General features: G+C 46.7%; 1 long non-coding RNA gene across 1 annotated transcript in view; it reads right to left on the bottom strand.

Annotated features, from left to right (window-relative positions):
• LOC147095310 (uncharacterized) overlaps window positions 1–16810 on the bottom strand; it is a 35491-nt gene that overhangs the window by 11922 nt on the left and 6759 nt on the right. Inside the window, exon 2 of the long non-coding RNA XR_015074779.1 lies at window positions 5826–5956. This is a non-coding gene — a long non-coding RNA (uncharacterized LOC147095310). The remainder of the gene's footprint in view (window positions 1–5825; window positions 5957–16810) is intronic.

The following is a 16810-nucleotide window of genomic DNA, read 5'->3' as shown; positions in this document are numbered from 1 at the left end:
ACCACATCATCCTCCTCCAATGTCTCTCCACCATCGTCCAGCTGGGTGGGACTGACTCACTGACCTACAAAGGCTCCCGGTTAAGCAATGCCTCGATTTCAAAAGTCTCAACATGGAGTTCAACAATTTCAGACTATAACGCCCCCATTTTTTCAGGCGGCAGCTGTTTATGATTCTGCCATCCCCATTTGCAACATTTAACCACTCGTGCCTTGCATTCTAGCACAGACCATCCCTTAAGTTCCTTCCTCCCCTCCACCCCGGCCTCTGCACCTGCTTAAAATCTGTTACATTTCCAACTTTTATCACTTCTGAAGAAGAGTCTCCGGCTTCAAACATTAAACATACTCACAAATGCATGCAAACACACACACAGATTCAGGCACACAGACACACCTAGAAACACACATAGGCACATACACACACATGGAGACTCACATACACGTTCAGATGGACACAGAAACACACAAATTAGACAGACAGACACATGCAGACTGAGCAGGAGGGAGGGGGTTACGGTTGTAGGTGGGTTGAAATCAGTGACGGAGAGAGAGGGTTTAAAACAGGCTTCTGAAGGCACTAGCTCGACCAGTCTGCCGATTTAGGGGCTAGTGTGGTACAAATCTGACCTCTCACCAAGGACTGTGTCTGAACTCCTCACATTCATTTTACACAATTCCTTCACATCAGTAGGGGTGAAAGGTCAGAGTTTTCACCCTCCGACACCCAGCCCCTTGCTGAAGATTGTTTCGAGTGTTGTACTGTCTTTTTGCAGAATCCACCATACTTTTGTTTTCCTCAGTCATTATCATCAATCTTATTATGTTGTGATCCACACTGTCCAGATTTTCACCTAAGCTCACTTCTCTTATCTGCTCTGGTTCATTTCCCATTATAGATCCATCAGTGACTCCTCTCTTGTTGGGCTTCTTACGTACTGGGTAAGAAAGGATTCCTGAACACATTGTAAAGACCCCATTCCCTTTTCCCATTTCCCTACCTCTTCTTGCCAGATTATTTGCTGTAGTTGAAATCTCCCATGATGATTATATGTATTTTACTCATTTCATAGTTTTCCTTACATATTTTCCCTGCAATTCCCTTCCACTGTTAGCTGGTCTGTAGAGTAACATTTGCAGTGTTATTTTAACCTGGTTTGATCCCTGCTCCCCCGAGGCATCTGTGTCCTATATGGAAATACGCTCAGCAGATATCGCAGGCCAATTATTCAAAGGTTTCAGATTAATGCACAAATGACCAAGCCGATTCTGTTAAAGAAAAAGGCGGTCAAAAATAATGAAAATCAAGGTCCAGTAGATTTACAGAGAGGAACACATTGGAGGCAATGTATACATAAGCGGGGGGATATGTCACTGGACGAGGAAATGCAATAAAATCAGTTCAGGAATGGGGCTGGATGAGATTCAGAGGCAGAGGTGCAGCAGAGGTTAGAACCAAAAGCAAGCTTCCCTCTAGATTAACAGCAAAATCTTGCAGGACTCCAAGCCCCTGGTGGGGTCGGGCACATCCTGGACAGCGCATTTTAAAACTGGGGGTGTAAGAGCTGTGATCAGCTCTTGCAATGTGTTCAGAGCACAGGCTGGGTGCAGAGAGGATACAGAGACAGACGGGACAAAGAGAGAGGGAGAGAAAAAGAGAGAAAGGGAGAGTGACAAAAAGAGAGAAAGAGCGACAAAGTGAGAGGAGACAGACAGCAAAATAAGTGAGAAAGAGAGATAGAGACTTAAAGCCAAAAGAGAGAGTGGGAGAGTGAGAATGAGGCAGGGAGAGGAGAGAAGGGAAAAAGCAGATAGTGGCAGGGATGGCGAGAGAGAGAGAGGCAGAGAGAAGAAAGAGGGGTGATACAGGTGGAGAGAGGGGGGACTGAGAGTGAAGCAGGAAAAGGGAGCAAGAAGCAGTGAAGAGAAATGCAAAAAGGCTGAGAGACAGCGAGGCAAAGAGAAAAGAGAGAGGTAGGGAGAGAGAATAGAGCAGCTGAGAGTGAGAGAGAGAGCAATTGAGAGAAACAGGTGCAGAGATGAGAGTGAGGCAGAGCGAGAGATAAAATGAGGCAGATAAAGAGAGAAAAAATGAGACTGAGGAAGAATGGGCTAGAGAGAGTAAATCTTGAGCCATCCTTTGTTCCTTTACCTGTCCCATCACCACCTCCTCTCGCCTTGAATATCTCTCAATGTCTCTTTATCTCTCCTGCTTTCTATCCTATCACTGACCTTCCCTTTTGTTCTTTCATCCTCTCCCCCTTTTCCCAGCCCCCAACTTGCTTTAAAATCTATTCCCTTTCCTGCTTTTTACTAGTTCTGACGAAGGGTCATCGACCTGAAACGTTAACTCTGTTTCTCTCTCCACGGATGCTGTCCTGGCCTGCTGAGTTTTTCCCAGCGTTTTCTGTTGTTATTTCGGATTTCCAGCATCCGCAGTATTTTGCTATCGGATTAGTGCTGGTTCACTGCCACCTCTCTTCTAGGAATGCCCACCTTGAAGAAGTTCTGCTCTTCTCTTCGACGGGATCTCCGTTTGTCTCTTCAACCTTGTTCACCTTCATTGCTTTCAGTTTCCCTTCTCGTGTTTGATCAGGTATCCGCCAAGACTCGGTTTCACAGCCACATTTCTTTCCCCAGCAACTGTCTCCGGTTCCGACTTATTCCACGTGGATTCCAACTAAACTTCCACCCTTCATGTTTCGGATCCACCCAGGATTACAAATATCTCCAAGATATTCATCGTTCTTCGAACTACTGCTCTCGCCGCATCTTGAGATCCACGCTCAACGCCATGCGGCGCCACAGGAACACTCTCGACCTCTCTCTTCAGCAGCACCGACGCTGTCCGGCTCCACAGTTCCATTTCGTCCTTCGACTCATCCGACGCTTCAACAAAAAACTTTTTTTCTTCCTTTCGGATGTCAAGGATCGCAAGCTTCATCAACTTTTGAACACCAATGCCCCTCCGGAACTTTCTTCCCCTTCACTTTCCTGTAACCCCCTTCTCCCAATCTTAGCACCTGCCGCGTTTTCACTATCCCTTCTGACCTTCCCCTCTCTGACCCCGAACGATCAGTCCTCAGCAAAGGTCTGAGCTTCATCCCCTTACGCCCTCACCTCAATAAATTTCGAGCTCGGCACGATGCTGAGCTCTTTTTCCGCAGCCTTCGCCTCCGTGCCCACTTCTTTGGCCAGGAGTCTTCCCCCCGCACGGCTGACCCTTTCTCCCACTTTCTGAATTCCCGTTCTACCTGGACCACTACCTCTGGCCTCTTAGCCTCTCTAGATCGTTTCATTGCAAACTGCCGGCGTGACATCGGCCGTCTCCATTTCTCTACTCCCCTCACTCACTTCAACCTACCTCCCTCTGAACTTGCAGCAGTCCACTTTCTCAGATCCAACCCCGACATTGTCATTAAACCTGCTGATAAGGGTGGTGCTGTTGTTGTTTGGCGAACCGACCTGTACCTAGCGGAAGCTGCACGCCAACTCTCCGACACCTCCTCCTACCTCCACCTGGACCATGACCCCACTACCGAACATCAAGCCACCGTTTCCAAGACTGTCACTGACCTCATCTCCACTGGAGATCTTCCCCCCCACGGCTGCCAACCTCGTAGTTCCCCAACCCCGCAAAGCCTGCTTCTACCTCCTTTGCAAGATCCACAAACAGGACTGCCCTGGTAGACCCATTGTTTCAGCCTGTTCTTGCCCCACGGAACTTATCTCTTCCTATCTCGACTCTATTTATTCGTCCGTTGTCCAGTCTCTTCCCACCTCCATCCACGACTCTCCCGACGCCCTCCGCCACTTTAACAGTTTCCTGGCCCCAACCGCCTCCTTTTCACTATGGACGTACAATCCCTCTACACCTCCATCCCCCACCCGGATGGCCTGAGGGCGCTCCGCTTCTTCCTTGAACAGAGGCCCAACCAGTCCCCATCCACCACCACCCTCCTCTGCCTGGCTGAACTTGTTCTCACATTGAACAACTTCTCCTTTGACTCCACTCATTTCCTCCAAATCAAAGGTGTTGCTATGGGTTCCCGCATGGGTCCTAGCTATGCCTGCCTTTTCGTGGGATATGTGGAATGCTCTTTGTTCCAGTCCTACGCAGGTCCCCTCCCTCACCTCTTTTTCTGGTACATTGATGACTGTATCAGTGCCGTCTCCTGCTCTCGCCCTGAACTAGAAAATTTCATTCACTTGGCTTCCAATTTCCACCCTTCCCTCACCTTCACATGGTCCATCTCCGACTCTTCCCTTCCGCGACTTCTCCGTCTCCATCTCTGGCGATAGGTTGACAAACATTCACTATAAGCCCACTGACTCCCACAGCTACCTGGACTACACATCCTCCCACCCCACCTCCTGTAAGGACTCTATTCCATTCTCCCAGTTTCTCCATCCCCGCTGCATCTGCTCTGACTATGTCACCTTCCATACCAGTGCTTCCGACATGTCTTCCTTTTCCCTCTACCAAGGATTCCCCTCTGCTGTGGTTGACACGTCCCTCGACCGTGTCCGTTCTATCTCCCGCACTTCTGCCCTCACCATTGCCCCTCCCTCCCGGAACCACGACAGAATTCCCCTTGTTCTCACCTTTCACCCCACCAGCCTCCACATTCAACGGATCATCCTCTGCCATATCCGCCACCTCCAGCGTGATCTCACCTCCAAACGCATCTTCCCCTCACCGCCCCATTCAGCGTTCCGTAGGGACCGCTCCCTCCGCGACACCTTAGTCCACTTCTCTACCATCCCCAGTGCCCCTTCCCCTGGCACCTTCCTGTGCAAGTGCAGGAGATAAAACACATGCCCTTATACCTCCCCCCTTCCCACTGTCCAGGGATCCAAACACCCCTTCGAGGTGAAACAGCGATTTACTTGTACTTCCTGCAATTTAGTATACTGTATTAGCTGCTCGTGATGTGGTCTCCTCTACATTGGAGACACCAAACACAGATTGGGTGACCGCTTTGCGGAACACCTCCATTCAGTCCATAAGGGGGACCCCGAGCTCCCGTTGGCCTGTCACTTTAATTCTCCACCTTACTCCCACTCAGACCTCACCGTCCTCGGCCTCTTGCATTGTTCCATGGAAGCTCCACGTACGCTCGAGGAACAGCACCTCATCTTTCGATTAGCCACACCACGGCCCACGTACGCTCGAGGAACAGCACCTCATCTTTCGATTAGCCACACCACGGCCCTCTGGACTCAACATTAAGTTCAACAATTTCAGATCATAACCTCGGCCCCTATCACATATATATTACATAATACATTTTTTTTAATCCACACTTTCGTCTGGCCTTTTCTTCCCTCCCACATGGCAGCTGTCCTTCATTCTGCCAGAGCCATTCACACTTCATCTGGAGCCATCCTTTGTTCCTTTACCTGTCCCATCACCACCTCCTCTCGCCTTGAATATCTCTTTATCTCTCCTGCTTTCTATCCTATCACTGACATTCCCTTTTGTTCTTTCATCCCCTCCCCTTTTCCCAGCCCCCAACTGGCTTTAAAATCTATTCCCTTGCCTGCTTTTTTCTAGTTCTGAAGGGTCATCGACCTGAAACGTTAACTCTGTTTCTCTCTCCACGGATGCTGCCCTGGCCTGCTGAGTTTTTTCCAGCGTTTTCTGTTATTTCGAATTTCCAGCATCCGCAGTATTTTGCTATCGTAGACAGTAAATCTGCCCCCACACTGTCCCATCAAACGGTCTATTTCCAATCTGCCTGAAGAAACCTGTTAAAGTGAGATATCTTGAACCCCGAACGGTCAGAGTGCTGACACTCTGGGACGCCTGTCTTATCTCAGTACCTTTCTGAATGTGTTATTAGGCACTTGCAAAGATTCCCTGCAGCAGTTTCCTCTTCCCATTTCCTGCGATTTCCAAATCTTCCCCTAACCTCATTCCAGCCCCGAACACCTTGTCATTGGACACACTGATCCTAAAGAGAAACAACACACGGATCAATGCAGTAAGTTTTATTTCTGAGTACAGCCCATTATTCTGACAGCAGTAATACAGGGTCAGGGGTGACGGGGCCTAAACAATCAAACAGAGCCTGCTTCCCGTGAAGGAAGGTTTCATTCAGTGAGAACGTGGCGAGCTCGGGCTGGTGGGAATCCGTCACTGGATCTTTCACACAAGCAGAGTGGAAGAATTTGGTGAGAGTAGGAATGCACTGGTAGTTATTCGGTAAGGAAGGCAAGAAATCACCAGATTGGAATTGAGCGTTTGTCTTGCAACATAAAAGAAAGTGGATTACAAGTAGCGTGGAAGAATTTGGTGATAGTAGGAATTCATTGCAAATTATTGACCTAGTTAGGAAATTAGCTGAGCAACAGGAGACAGAGAGTAGGGATAATGGGTAGGTACTCAAATTGGCAGGATGTGACTAGTGGTGTCCCGCAGGGATCTGTGTTGGGGCCTCAACTATTCACATTATTAATTAACGACTTAGATGATGGCATAGAAAGTCATATCCAAATTTGTGATAACACAAAATAGGCAGCATTGTAGGCAGTGTAGATGAAAGCATAAAATTACAAAGTGATATCAACAGATTAAGTGAATAGGCAAAAATGTAGCAAATGGCTTTCAATGTAGTCAAATGTGAGGTCATTCACATTGGACCTAAAAAGGATAGCACAGGGTACTTTCTGAATGGTGAAAAGCTAAAAACAGTGGAGGTCCAAAGAGACTTGGGGGTCAAGCTACAAAGATCATTAAAATGTCATGAACAGGTACAGAAAATAATCAAAAAGGCTAATGGAATGCTGGCTTTTATATCTAGAGGGCCAGAGTACAGAGGGGTAGAAGTTATGCTGCAGCTATACAAAGCCCTGGTTAGACCACACCTGGAGTACAGTGAGCAGTTCTGGGCTCGACACCTTAGGGTGGATATATTGGCCTTGGAGGGAGTGCAGTGTAGGTTTACCAGAATGATACCCGGACTCCAAGGGTTGTTACGAGGAGAGATTACACAAACCAGGGTTGTATTCCCTCGAATTTAGAAGGTTAAGATTGAAGTTTTTAAGATATTAAGGGGAACAGATAGGGTAGAGAGAGAGAGAGAGAGAGAAACTATTTCCACTGGTTGGGAATTCTAGGACGATGGGGCATAGTCTACAAATGTGAACCAGACCTTTCAGGAGTGAAATTAGGAAACACTTCTACACATAATGGGTGGTAGAAGTTTAGAACTCTCTTCCGCCAAATAGTAATTGATCCTAGATCAATTGTTCATTTTAAATCGGAGATTGATCGCATTTTGTTAACTAAGGTATTAAATGATATGGGCCAATGTGCAGATCAGCCATGATCTCATTGAATGGTACAGGCTCACTAAACTGCTGACCACCCAACTTCCTTTCCTGGCTCCCATGTTAGCTGATATTGTTAACGGTTCCCTCTCCGCTGATACTGTCCCCCCTCCCCTTCAAATCTGCCGTCATCACCCCTCTCCTCAAAAAAACAACCCTTGACCCCTCCGTCCTCGCAAACTAATGCCCCATCTCCAACCTCCCATTCGACTCCAAAGTTATTGAACCTCCCAAACTCATACCCATCTTTCCCGGAACACGTTTGAATGCCTGTAATCAGTTTTCCGCCCCTGCTACAGTACCAAAACGGCTCTTATCAAAGTCACATCGTATGTGACTGCGACAAAAGTAAACTATCCTTCTCGTCGTGGTCAACCAGTCTGCAACCTTTGACACGGTTGACCACACAATCCTCTTCCAACACCTCTCCACCATCGTCCAACTGGTTTGGTCTGCACTTGCCTGGTTCCATTCTTATCTATCGAGTCGCAGACAGAGAATCACCTGCAATGGCTTCTCTTCCCGCTCCCGCACTGTTACATATGGTGTCCCCCAAGGATCAATCCTTGGCCCCCTCCTATTTCTCATCTTCATGCTGCCACTCAGCGACATCATATGAATACACAGTCAGTTTCCACATGCACGCTGACGACACCCAGCTCTGTGTCACCACCGCTCTCGACCCCTCCACTGTCTCTAAATTGTCAGGATGCTTGTATGATATCCAGTACTGGATGGAGCAGAAATTTCCTACAATTGAATATTGGGAAGACTGAAGCCATTGCCTTTGGTCCCCGCCACAAACTCCGTTCCCTAGCTACCGACTCCATCCCTCTCCCCGACAACTATCTGAGGCTGAACGAGACTGTTCACAACCTTGGAGTCATATCTGACGCCAAAATGAGTTTCCTAACAAATATCCATGCCATCAGGAAGAACAAAACTCAGCTGCCCGTGTCCAAACTCACACGAAGTCCCATTCACCTATCACCCCGGTGCTCGCTGACCAACATTGGCTCCTGGTTAAGCAATGTCTCGATTTTCAAATGTGCATCCTTGTTTTCACATCTCTTAATGGCCTCGCCCCTCCCTATCTGTAATCTCCTCCAGCAATACAACCCCCACCCCCCTGCTCCGCCAAGTTATCTGCACTCCTTTAATTCTGGCCTCGAGAATCCCCGATTATAATCACTCCACCATTGGTGGCCGTACCTTCAGCTGCCAAGGCCCAAAGCTCTGGAATTCCCTCCATTAACCGCTTCGCCTCTCTACCACTCTTTCCACCTTTAAGACGCTCCTTAAAACCTACATCTTTGACCAAGCTTTTGGTCATCTGCCCTCATTTCTCCTTATTTGGCTCGGTGCCAATCTTTGTTTTCAAACGCTTCTCTGCAGCGCCTTGTGATGTTTTACTATGTTAAAGGTGCTATATAAATAATATATAAACACATGGAGTTGTTGTTGCCATGTGTCCGTCCGTTCCACCAGGCTGTCAATGTCCTCTTCAAGTCTACTACTACAGGTAGACTACCCTTTATCCGGACTTCCGAAAACCGAAACCCTCTAAAAACCGAAGGTTTTTTCGGTCAGCGTAAGTCGTGCGCACAACCCCCCGCGGACCCCCGCCGGCGCCGACCCCCCCGCGGACCCCCGCCGGCCCCGGCCCCCCCCCCGCCGACTTACGCTGAGCATCAGCGTAAGTTGTGCACACGACACCCCGCCGACCCCCGCCGACTTACGCTGAGCGTCAGCCTAAGTCGTGCGCCCCCGCCGACCCCCCCGCGGACCCCTGCCGGCCCCGACCCCCGCCGACCCCGACCGTAAGTCGGCGGGGGTCGGGGTCGGCGCCGGCGGGGGTCCGCGGGGGGGTCGGCGGGGGTCCGCGGTGGGGTCGTGCGCACGACCCCCCGCGGACCCCTGCCGACCCACCTTCCGAAATCCGAAATTCTCCAAAAACCGAAACACGGCTGGTCCCGAGGTTTTCGGATAAAGGATAGTCTACCTGTATCATCCTCACTGTTTTCCACACTTGCAAGTTTTGAGTCAGCTGAAAATTTCAAAATTGTGCCCTATACCCCTATTTCCAAGCAATTAATGTATATCAAAAATAGCAGTTATCCTAGTACGGAACCCTGTGGAACATCATTGTCGCCCTCCCTCCAGTCAGAAAGACAGTCAGTCAGTCAGTCAGTCAGTCAGCACAACTCTGTTGTCTATCTGCTAGACAATTTTGTATCCATGCTGCTACTGCCCCTTTTATCCCACGGGCTTCAGTTTGCTAACAAGCCTATTCCGTGGTACTTCATCAAAGGACTTTTTAAAGTCCATAAACACAGCATCAACAGAATTGCCCTCATCCATCGGCTACTACCTCGTCAAAAAACTCAATGAAGGTAGTCAAAATGGCAGAGAGAGTCTAGAACAAGAGGGCATAACAATTACATTGTAAAAAGTCTGTTCCAGGGTGATGTCAGGAAGCACTTCTTCAAACCAGGTGTGGTGCAACTCTTACCCCAAACGGTTACCCCAAAAAGCTGTTGAGTCTAGGGGTCATTTCAATAGTTCAAAACAGAGGTTGATAGATTTTTGTTAGGTAAAGGTGTTTGTGTCAGGTAAAGGTGTTTGTGTCTATAGATACACACAAATATAGACTTACATACACAGGGACACAAATACACACATACAGAAACACACAGGCACACACACACACACGGAGACACATCAGATGGACAGAGAAACACACAAATTACAGACAGACACATGCAGAATGAGTAGGAGAGGGTTAAGGTTGTAAGTGGATTGAAATCAGTGTCGGAGAGAGAGGTATTGAACAGGCTCCTTATCTAAGGAAGGATATGCTTGACTTGGAGGCGTTGCAACGAAGGTTCGCTAGATTGATTCCTGGGATGAGAGGGCTGTCCTATGATTAGAGATTGTGTAGAATGGGCCTATGCTCTCTGGTGTTTAGAAGAATGAGGGGTGATCTCATTGAAACATACAAGATTCTGAAGGGGATTGACAGGGCAGATGCTGAGAGGTTGTTTCCCCTGGCTGGAGTGTCTAGAACTAGGGGTAGGACATTTAAGAGTGAGATGAGGAGGAATTTCTTCACTCAGAGCGTTGTGAATCTTTGGAATTTTCTGCCCCAGAGGGCTGTGCATTCTGAGTCTTTGAGTACATTCAAGACTGAGATATATAGATTTTTGGACTCTAGGGGAATCAAGGGATACGGAGATCAGGCGTGAAAATGGAGTTGAGGTCGATGATCAACCATAAGCTTATTGAATGGTGGATCAAGCTCGAGGGGCCGTATGGCCTACTCCTGCTCTTATTTCTTATGCTGAAGGCACTTGTTCAGCACGTAACAGCCAGTCTGCCAATTTAAGGCCTAGTGTGGTACAAATCTGACCTCTCACCAAGGACTGTGTTTGAACTCCCCACATTCATTTTACACAAAACCTTCAGCTCGGTAGGGGTGAAAGTTCGGAGTTTTGACCCTCTGACACCCAGCCCATTGCTGAACATTGTTTCGAGAGCTGTACTTGGTCTTTCCAGAATACAGCATAGAATTACATAATATTTACAGCACAGAAACAGGCCATTCAGACAATAGGTCCATGCTGGTGTTTATGCTGCACATGAGCCTACACCCACCTTCTATTCATTTCTTCCTCATGTACTTATCTAGCTTCCCCTTAAAGGCACTCTGCTATTCCCCTCAACTACTCCATGTGCGAGCAAGCTCTACATTCTCACCACTCTCTGGGTAAGGAGGTTTCTCCTGAATTCCTTATTGGATTTATTGATGACTATCTTATATTGATGACCCCTAGTTTTGGAACCCTCACAAGTGGAAACATCTGCTCTACATCTAACCGATCAAGCCCCCTTCATAGTTTTAAAGATCTCTATTACGTCACCACACAGCCTTCTATTTTGTAGAGAAAGTGCTCCAGCATGTTCAGTCATTCTGGATACTTAGAACCTCTCAGTTCTGGTATCACGCTTGTAAAAAATGTTTGCACCTGCTCCAGTGCCTCGATGTCCTTTTTGTGATATGAAGACTAGAGCTGTGCACAGTGCTCCAAGTGTGTTGTATATACGTTTAACATAACTTCTCTGCTTTGCAATTCTCTTACACTAGAAATTAACCCCAGTGCTTTGTTGCATTTTCATGGCCTTGTTAAGCTGCTTTTAATGATTTGTGCATCTGTCCCTCTAGATCCCTTTGATCCTCTACCCCATTTAGACAGTTATTTACCAAGGAGTTCGCGGCCTCCTTATTCTTCCTAACAAAATGCACCACCTCACATTTACCTACATTGAAATTGATTGGCCATTTACACACCAACCCGCCAGTTTATTAACATCTTCTTGTATTTTGTCACAGTCCTCCTCAGAACTAACTATACGCCCGAATTTGGTGCCATCTGTAAATCTGTAAAGTCTATATAATGGTGCCTCTGCTCTCTCTTCCCTTGCTTCTATTGGTATCGGGGTTTTATCCACTCTAACTTTTGCTAGTTTATGAATTATTTCCCCTTTCTATTTTAAATGTCTTCATAGCTCTTTTCATCTCATCTTGTAATGTCATATCCACCTTGTTAGTCTAGCTGGTATAAACAGAGGCAAAGCAATTCTCCAATATTTCTGCCATTTCACGGTCATTACCTGTGAGTTTATCTTGTGCATCAGTCAGTGGGCCTGTCCCTATCCGGATTTACCTTTTGTTCTAAGTGTCTGTAGAATGCTTTACTATTTATTTTTATATTCCATAATAATTTGATGTCGTACTTCTTTTTCTCCTTCCTAATTGTTTTTTTCTTCTTTCCCAACCGCCTCCTATTCCCTTTTGTCATCCTCTCCTTTATTGTCACTGTACTCAGTGTCTGCCTTTTCCTTCAATTTTAATTTTGCCTTCATTTATTTATTCATCCATGGCATTTCATTATTGGCTAGTTTGTTCTTGGTTTTTAGTGGAATATATTTCTCCTGAACTCTTTTGATATCCTTTTAAAATATTTTCCACTGCTGTTCTTGCTTTGTCAATATTCTATTGCAGTTTATCTTCCCTTGTTCCATTTCCATCACCTCAAAATCATCTTTTTCCAATCTATTATTTTTGTCCTTCTGAATCATTACCTTCAAACTTATTATGTTGTGATCGATATAGCCTAGATTTTCACCTAATTTCACTTCCCTTATGTGCTCTGGTTAATCACCCATTATAGATCCATCAGTGATTCCTCTCTTGTTGGGCTCCTTACGTACTGGGTAAAAAAGGAGTCCTGAACACACTGTAAATACTCCATTCCCTTTTCCAATTTCCCTACCCTCTCCTTACCAGATTATTTGGTGTCCTTAAAATCTCCCATGATTATATGTATTTTATACATTTTATAGATTTGCACACATATTTTCCCTCCAATTCCTTCCCACTGTTAGGTGGTCTGCAGAATAACATTTCCAGTGTTATTTTAACCTGGCTGGGATCCCTGCTCCCCTGCGGCATCGGTGTCCTCTGGAAATACACTCAGCAGATATCGCTTGCCAATTATTCAAATATTCGATAACATAAAAAATGACCAGACAATTAAAAAGCTGGACGTCAAAGGGTGTAATACACCCATCGCCATGTGCTAGTGTCGGAATAGGAAGAGAGAGCAGATTAATGCGTGGCTAAAGTGTTGGTGCAGGAGGGAGGGCTTTAGCTTCGGATCACTGGGGCTGTTTCTGGGGATGGTGGGACCAGTACAAGTCGGATGGGTTGCACCTGAACCGGCACGGGACCAACATCTTTGCAGGGAGGTTTGCTAGTGCTGTTGTGGGGCGGGTGTGCGGGTTTAAACTAACTTGGCAGGGGGATGGTGTATGGAGTGGAGCTACAGTAGGGGGTGATGCACAACCAAATATAGTGGAAAAAACAAGTCAGTCTGGAAGGCACAGCAAATATGTAACGGCACAAGGGAGAATGGCAAGGCTGGATGGCATTTATTTTAATGCAAGGAGTCTTGCGACTAAGGTAGATGAATTGAGGGTGTTGATGAACACATGGGAGTATGATATTGTTGCTATCACAGAGACATGGTTGAGGGAGGGGCAGGACTGGCAACTCAATATTCTGGGGTATAGAATCTTCAGGCGAGACAGTGGGGGGTGTAAAATAGGAGGGGGTGTCGCAATATTAATCAAGGGTTCAATTACTGCTGTAAGGAGGGATGATATCTTAGCAGGTTCCTCTAATGAGGCCATATGGGTAGAACTTAAAAACAAAAAGGGGGCAAGCACTCTGCTGGGAGTGCACTATAGGCCCTCAAACAGTCAGGGGTCAATAGAGGAACAGATATGTAGGCAAATCTCAGAGAAGTGTAGAACTAATAGGGTAATAATAGTAGGGGATTTCAACTTCCCCAATATTAACTGGGATAGTCAGAGTCTGAAAGGCTTAGAGGGTGTGGAATTCTTGAAGTGCATCCAGGAGAGCTTTGTGACCCAGCATGTAGAAAGTCCTACAAGAGAGGGGGCAGTACTGGACCTAATTCTAGGGAATGTAGCCGGGCAAGTGGTAGAAGTGTCAGTAGGAGAGCATTTTGATGACAGTGACCATAATTCGGTGAGATTTAAGGTAGTCATGGAAAAGGACAAAGATGGACCAGAAATTAAGGTTCTAAATTGGGGGAAGGCCGATTTTAATATGATAAGGCAGGATCTGGCCAAAATGGACTGGGATCAGCTACTTCTAGGAAAATCCACATCAGAGCAGTGGGAGTCTTTCAGAAAGGAAAGAGAGTACAATGCCAACATATTCCTGTAAAGGTCAAGGGTGGGATCAACAAGCCCAGGGAACCTTGGATGTCAAGGGATAGGCAAGAATGGATTAGGAAAGAAAGGGAGGCTTTTGGCAGATACAAAGGAGTAAAAACAGTGGAAACCCTAGAGGAGTATAGAAAGTGCAGGAGGGTTCTTAAAGAAATTAGGAGAGCTAAGAGGGGGCAAAAAAAAGGAAAATCCCAAGGTGTTTTAAGTATATTAAGGGCAAGAGGATAACTAGGGAAAGAGTAGGGCCCATTAGGTTCCTAAGTGGCAATTTGTGTGTAGAGCCAGAAGATGTAGGTGAGGTTGTAAATGAATATTTTGCATCTGTGTTCACTATGGAGAAGGACGATGTAGGCATACAAATCAGGCAGGGGGATTGTGATATACTTGAACAAATTATCATTGAGCGGGAGGAGGTACTAGCAGTTTAGTGGGCTTAAAAGTGGATAATTCCCCAGGCCCAGAAGAGATGTATCTCAGGCTGCTGTGTGAGGCAAGGGAGGAGATTGCAGGGGCTCTGACACAAATTTTCAGAACGTCTCTGGCCACAGGGGAGATGCTAGGGGAATCATAGAATCATAGAGTTATAGAGCACAGAAAGAGGCCCTTCGGCCCATGTCCGCACTGGCCATCAAGCCGTCTATTCTAATCCCATTTTCCAGAACTTGGTCCGTAGCCTTGTATGCTATGGCGTTTCAAGTGCTAATCTAAATGCTTCTTGAATGTTGTGAGGGTTCCTGCCTCTACCACCATTTCAGGCAGTGAGTTCCAGATTCCAACCACCCTCTGGGTGAAAAAGGTTTCCATGAAATCCCCTCTAAACCGCCTGCGGCTTACCTTGAAACGACGCCCCCTGTTTATTAACCCCTCTGCTAAGGGGAAAAGGTCCTGTCTATCTACCCTATCTATGCCCCTCATAATTTTTTACACCTCATTCAGGTCCCCCCCTCAGCCTTCTCTGCTCTAAGGAAAACTACCCCAGCCTGTCCAGTCTCTCTTCATAGCTGAAGCGCTACAGCCCAGATAACATCCTGGTGATTCTCCTATGCACCTTCTCCAATGCAATCACATCCTTTCTATAGTGTGACGACCAGAACTGCACACAGTATTCCAGCTGTGGCCTAACTAGTGTTTTGTACAGCTCCATCATAACCTCTCGGCTCATATATTCTATGTCTCAGCTAATGAAGGCAATTATCCCATATGCCTTATCTGCCTGTCCTGCTGACTTCATGGATCTATGTACATGCACTCCAAGGTCCCTCTGATCGCTATCCTCCCTAGGGTCCTACCATTCATTGTGTATTCCCTTGCCTTGTTAGTCCTCCCAAAATGCATCACCTCACACTGTTCAGGGTTAAATTCCATTTGGCACTGTTCTGCCCGTCTAACCTATATCGTCCTGTAGCCTGAGGCTTCCCTCCTCACTATTTACCACTCCACCAATGTTCGTGTCATCTGCGAACTTACTGATCATACCTCCTACATTCATAGCTAAATCATTAATGTACACTACAAACAGCAAAGTACCCAGCACCGATCCCTGCAGTACACCACTGGATACAGGCTTCCAGTCACAAAAACAACCCTCGACCATCACACTCTGCCTCCTGCCACTAACCCAATTTTGGATACATTGTGCCAAGTTGTCCTGGATCCCATGGCCTCTTACCTTCTTGACCAGTCTCCCATGCGGGACTTTTTCAAAAGCCTTACTGAAGTCCATGTAGACCACATCAACTGCACTACCCTGATCCACACACCTAGTCACCCCCTCGAAAAATGCAATCAAATTGGTCAGGCATGATCTCCCCCTGACAAAGCTATGCTGACTATCCTTGATTAATCCTTGCCTCTCCAAGTGGAAACTGATTCTGTCCCTCAGAATTTTTTCCAATAACTTCCCCAACACTGATGTTAGGCTCACTGGCCTGTAATTCCCTGGTTTATCCCTACTACCCTTCATGAATAATGGTACTACGTTAGCTCTTCTCCAGTCCTCTGGCACATCCCCTGTGGCCAGAGAGGTTCTGAAAATTTGTGTCAGAGCCCCTGCAATCTCCTCCCTTGCCTTACACAGCAGCCTGGGATACATCTCGTCTGGGCCTGAGGATTTATCCACTTTTAAGCCCGTTAAAACCGCTAGTACCTCCTCCCTCTCAATTCTAATTTGTTCAAGTATATCACCATCCCCCTGCCTGATTTCTATGCCTACATCGTCCTTCTCCATAGTAAAAACAGATGCAAAATATTAATTTAAAACCTCACCTACATATTCTGGCTCTACACAGATTGCCACTTTGGTCCCTAATGGGCCCTACTCTTTCCCTGGTTCTCCTCTTGCCCTTAATATACTTATAAAACACCTTGGGATTTTCCTTTATTTTGCCGTTCAGTTTTTTTTCATGCCCCCTCTTCGCTCTCCTAATTTCTTTTTTAAGTAGTCCCCTGCACTTTCTATACTCCTCTAGGGCTTCCACTGTTTTTAGTCCTGTGTATCTGACAACATCCTCCCTTTTTTTCCTAATCTATTCTCGTATATCCCTTGACATCCAGGGTTCCCTGGGCTTGTTGGTCCCACCCTTCACCTTTATGGGAACATGTTGCCATTCTACTCTCTGTATTACCTTTCTGAAAGGCGCCCACTGCTCTGATGTGGA

The sequence above is a fragment of the Somniosus microcephalus genome, unplaced genomic scaffold, assembly GCF_052327205.1.
Source record: "Somniosus microcephalus isolate GS21.2 unplaced genomic scaffold, FLI_Smic_1.0 unresolved_chr1, whole genome shotgun sequence".
Classification (NCBI taxonomy): Eukaryota; Metazoa; Chordata; class Chondrichthyes; order Squaliformes; family Somniosidae; genus Somniosus; species Somniosus microcephalus.
The sequence above is the reverse complement of the archived record's forward strand: the minus strand, read 5'-3'. Positions and strand labels throughout refer to the sequence as shown.